Source organism: Schistocerca serialis, chromosome 1 (genome assembly GCF_023864345.2).
Source record: "Schistocerca serialis cubense isolate TAMUIC-IGC-003099 chromosome 1, iqSchSeri2.2, whole genome shotgun sequence".
Classification (NCBI taxonomy): Eukaryota; Metazoa; Arthropoda; class Insecta; order Orthoptera; family Acrididae; genus Schistocerca; species Schistocerca serialis.
Genome location: NC_064638.1, coordinates 1,103,689,634 through 1,103,695,018, shown reverse-complemented (window position 1 = coordinate 1,103,695,018; position 5,385 = coordinate 1,103,689,634).

Below are 5,385 nucleotides of genomic sequence, written 5' to 3'. Positions count from 1 at the left end.
GTGGAAGAAACATGTAAGTGCTTGGGTGATCGTAAAGAGCGGTCCATTTCAGCAACAATCTTTACACCATCAATTGATAGCTTTCTAAGGGTGCGAAACTTGACGACGCCTGTGAAGAGAACATCCTCATATGGTGGTAAACAGAAAAGAGTAAAACGAAAGTCAAAGAACAATAAAATTAAAGACATCTACTCCGCTTGCAATAAGAGCTACTGCTGTGGAAGGAAAATTGATTGGATTGAGTGTCTGGGAGCGTTCTGTGAAAGATAGTCCATCGATTTACCCGATGCTACTACATTTACGTGTAACATTTATGCGTATTTTAGTAGCAATGACGCCGGTAGTGAAAATGAATGAGAAGTGTAACACGTGAACTGTAATAATCCAAAGTAAATATAACACGGAATTAAGCACATGACCACAAAGTTAGGTGTATAAGGTCACGGAATTTGGCATGCTATAACGAAATTTGATAGCATACCCATTTCAATCAACGAATTTTATTACCTCAACAGTTATACATTTCTTGAATATTTTTGATCGTAGATTAGTAGAACAATGTCTTGCTTTCTTACATGTAAAACATAAAATTTCTAGATTGAATAATTTCTTTGGTTATTCTTCACAATGCCTAATATCACGAAGCTAGATAGATTTACAAGCCTTGTCTCTAAACACGCTGTCATCTATCTGTCTTCTCTATTAGCCCTGCCTAATATGTGTCCCAGACTGAGCACCAGTATCGCAGTGTTGGTCGAACGAGTGTTTTGTAAGCTACCTCCGTGTGTGCACTACGTTTCGTGAGCATTGTTCAATGAAACTCATTCTGGCATCTGCCTTTCTTGTGACTGATTTTAAGTGTGCGCTCGACTTCTAATTGATCCATATATTTACTACCAGGTATTTAACGGACATGACTACTTCCAGCGACTGTTTGGCGATCGTGAAATCATACACAAACGAAGACTTTTGCCTGTTTATGTACCGTACGTTACATTTGTTTACGCCGAAGGCAAACTGCCGCTTCTTGCACCAAGCGTAGATTGTCTGCATGTCTTTCTGAATTTCGTTACGATTTTCTAATGATGCGAATTTGTAGATACAACAGCATCATCCGTGAACAGCCACAAACATACAGATGATGGTGATGACCTACTATTTGAACGATGTATTTCAGTCCGCTATTAAAAGTCTCCTCTCTGTAAAACTTCGACAGTACTTCCTTTAGGCTAATCCTGTAGAAAGGTATTCCTACAAACTCAATAAGCTGTTACATTTTGCTTTCAACTTTTTATTTTTTCGTCTGCATTACAATGTCTATTTCCCCAGTCTTCTTGGTTACGGTGTTTTGGTAACAGTAAGCTTGCATACATTACCTGAAACAATCTTTGTGTGAGTTGCTGTGCTGGAGTGGGCTTTACCTGTTGCAGATGCCTTGAACCGGAGGACAAGGCCATCGGCCTGGGAAGTCTCAACACTGTGGTGGGCCTCCTAGCGCTGCTACCCATCTCCTTTGGTTTCAGAGCGTTGGTTGGTGAGTGACGACCCAACGCGCACATTTTATTTGACTTTTGGAAAAGATAATAAATCTGTCTTTGTGCTAATTACGAGATTCGATCTCGTCTTAATGGATTAATAATAATTATTAGTTCAACATATGATCTAGGATGTGCAGTTTTTAGTTTGTTTTCCACATGTATTTTATCATCGAGTGTTGCATGATTCCCTTTATAGCTTGTAAGATACAGTGTGACTAGTTGTATACGCTACACGGCAAAACGTAGCTAAAATATTTCACAGTTTCAGAAGTTGTCCATTAGGAGAATTTAAACCGTCAAATGTCGATCATGAAGAGTGAGATGCAGCGTTTTGGAGACTGTTATGGAGAACTGGCAGACAGCAGTGACGAAGAATGAAGGAAGAATAATTTCCTGAATGCATCGGAAACGAGAAAACGACCAGGAAATTTGAAACTCAGAGCTCTCCATCTTCGGAACAGAACAGGAACACCAACTAAGGCAGGGAAAGCTGCTGTTTTCATTAGGGAGAGTTCCAGTCGCCACGACGTATGGAATAGTTGAGAGTATCACTCGAAAGGGGCTTTTATCAGACCCAGTACTGGCTGCCATCGTGATGGACATAGCAGAAAGGTCAATACGTACGGTGTACCGTAGGTCTCTAGAAGAGCGTAGCGTTCCAAAAGATTGGAGAAGGGCACAGGTCATCCCCGTTTTCAACAAGGGACGTCGAACAGATGTGCAGAACTATAGATCTATATTTCTAACGTCGATCAGATGTAGAATTTTGGAACATGTATTATTTTCGATTATAATGAGTTCTCTGGAGACTAGAAATCTACTCTGTAGGAATCAGCATGGGTTTCGAAAAAGACGATCGTGTGAAACCAAGCTCGCGCTATTCGTCCACGAGACTCAGAGGGACATAGACACGGGTTCCCAGGTAGATGCCGTGTTTCTTGAATTCCGCAAGGAGTTTGATACAGTTCCCCACAGTCGTTTAATGAACAAAGTAAGACCATATGAACTATCAGACCAATTGGATTGAAGAGTTCCTACATAACAGAACACAGCACGTCATTCTCAGTGGAGAGAAGTCTTCCGAAGTAAGAGTGATTTCAGGTGTGCCGCAGGGGAGTGTAGTAGGACTGTTGCTATTCACAATATACACTCCTGGAAATGGAAAAAAGAACACATTGACACCGGTGTGTCAGACCCACCATACTTGCTCCGGACACTGCGAGAGGGCTGTACAAGCAATGATCACACGCACGGCACAGCGGACACACCAGGAACCACGGTGTTGGCCGTCGAATGGCGCTAGCTGCGCAGCATTTGTGCACCGCCGCCGTCAGTGTCAGCCAGTTTTCCGTGGCATACGGAGCTCCATCGCAGTCTTTAACACTGGTAGCATGCCGCGACAGCGTGGACGTGAACCGTATGTGCAGTTGACGGACTTTGAGCGAGGGCATATAGTGGGCATGCGGGAGGCCGGGTGGACGTACCGCCGAATTGCTCAACACGTGGGGCGTGAGGTCTCCACAGTACATCGATGTTGTCGCCAGTGGTCGGCGGAAGGTGCACGTGCCCGTCGACCTGGGACCGGACCGCAGCGACGCACGGATGCACGCCAAGACCGTAGGATCCTACGCAGTGCCGTAGGGGACCGCACCGCCACTTCCCAGCAGATTAGGGACACTGTTGCTCCTGGGGTATCGGCGAGGACCATTCGCAACCGTCTCCATGAAGCTGGGCTACGGTCCCGCACACCGTTAGGCCGTCTTCCGCTCACGCCCCAACATCGTGCAGCCCGCCTCCAGTGGTGTCGCGACAGGCGTGAATGGAGGGACGAATGGAGACGTGTCGTCTTCAGCGATGAGAGTCGCTTCTGCCTTGGTGCCAATGATGGTCGTATGCGTGTTTGGCGCCGTGCAGGTGAGCGCCACAATCAGGACTGCATACGACCGAGACACACAGGGCCAACACCCGGCATCATGGAGTGGGGAGCGATCTCCTACACTGGCCGTACACCACTGGTGATCGACGAGTGGACACTGATTAGTGCACGGTACATCCAAACCGTCATCGAACCCATCGTTCTACCATTCCTAGACCGGCAAGGGAACTTGCTGTTCCAACAGGACAATGCACGTCCGCATGTATCCCGTGCCACCCAACGTGCTCTAGAAGGTGTAAGTCAACTACCCTGGCCAGCAAGATCTCCGGATCTGTCCCCCATTGAGCATGTTTGGGACTGGATGAAGCGTCGTCTCACGCGGTCTGCACGTCCAGCACGAACGCTGGTCCAACTGAGGCGCCAGGTGGAAATGGCATGGCAAGCCGTTCCACAGGACTACATCCAGCATCTCTACGATCGTCTCCATGGGAGAATAGCAGCCTGCATTGCTGCGAAAGGTGGATATACACTGTACTAGTGGCGACATTGTGCATGCTCTGTTGCCTGTGTCTATGTGCCTGTGGTTCTGTCAGTGTGATCATGTGATGTATCTGACCCCAGGAATGTGTCAATAAAGTTTCCCCTTCCTGGGACAATGAATTCACGGTGTTCTTATTTCAATTTCCAGGAGTGTATATAAATGACGTTGTGGATAATATCGGAAGTTCACTGAGGCTTTTTGCGGATGATGCAGTAGAATATCGAGAGGTTGCACAATGGAAATTTCTTCCGAAATGCAGGAGGATCTGCAACGAATTGTTGCATGGTGCAGGGAATGGAAATTGAATCTCAATATAGACAAGTGTAATGTGCTGCTAATACATAGAAAGAAAGATCCTTTATCATTTACGTTCAATATAGCAGGTTAGCAACTGGAAGTAGTTAATTCCATAAATTATCTGGGAGTAGGCATTAGGAGTGATTTAAAATGGAATGACCACATAAAATTAATCGTCGGTAACGTAGATGCCAGACTGAGATTCATTGGAAGAATCCTAAGGAAATGCAGTCCGAAAACAAAGGAAGTAGGTTACAGTATGCTTGTTCCCCCACTGCTTGAATACTGCTCACCGGTGTGGGATCCATACCAGATAGGGTTGATAAAAGAGGTAGAGAAGATTCAACGGAGAGCAGCGTGCTTCGTTACAGGATCATTTAGTAATCGCGAAAGCGTTACGGAGTTGATAGATAAACTCCAGTGGAAGACTCTGCAAGAGAGACGTTCAGTAGCTCGGTTCGGGCTTTTGTTGAAGTTCCGAGAACATACCTTCATAGAGTAGTCAAGCAATATATTGCTCCCTCCTATGTATATCTCGCGAAGAGCCATGAGGATAAAATTAGAGAGATTAGAGCCCACACAGAGGCATACCGACAATCTTTCTTTCCACGAACAATATGAGACTGGAATAGATGGGAGAGCCGATATAGGTACTCAGGGTACCCTCCGCCACTCACCGTCAGATGGATTGCGGAGTATGGATGTAGATGTAGCTGTACCTTTAAATCTATACCCAACCTCCTAATGGCAAGCACACGGTACATTTGTTACAGCTACCATATCCCTCGCCCTCCACGCCCCCTTTTCCGGTTCCATTAGCAAACAACGTACACTAGGAACTACACCCGGTAAGCTACCATATAGGCTTCAATCTCTGATTTGTTCGTCATTACCGTTCCATGAAATGTATGTAGGAAGACGTAATAAGTCGCTTGGCTCTCCACCACCCTGCAGAACACTTCTCCTCTAGCCTCTACCGTTGGATTTCTACGAGCATCTCCGTAAAACACTTGCGTTATTAAACAAACCAGTACCGGAACGTGCTGCTCTTCTTTGGACCTTTTCTATTTTGTCCATTAGTTGTATCTGGTAAGTGTCCCAGACTGACGAACAACACTCAGTAATCGGTGAAG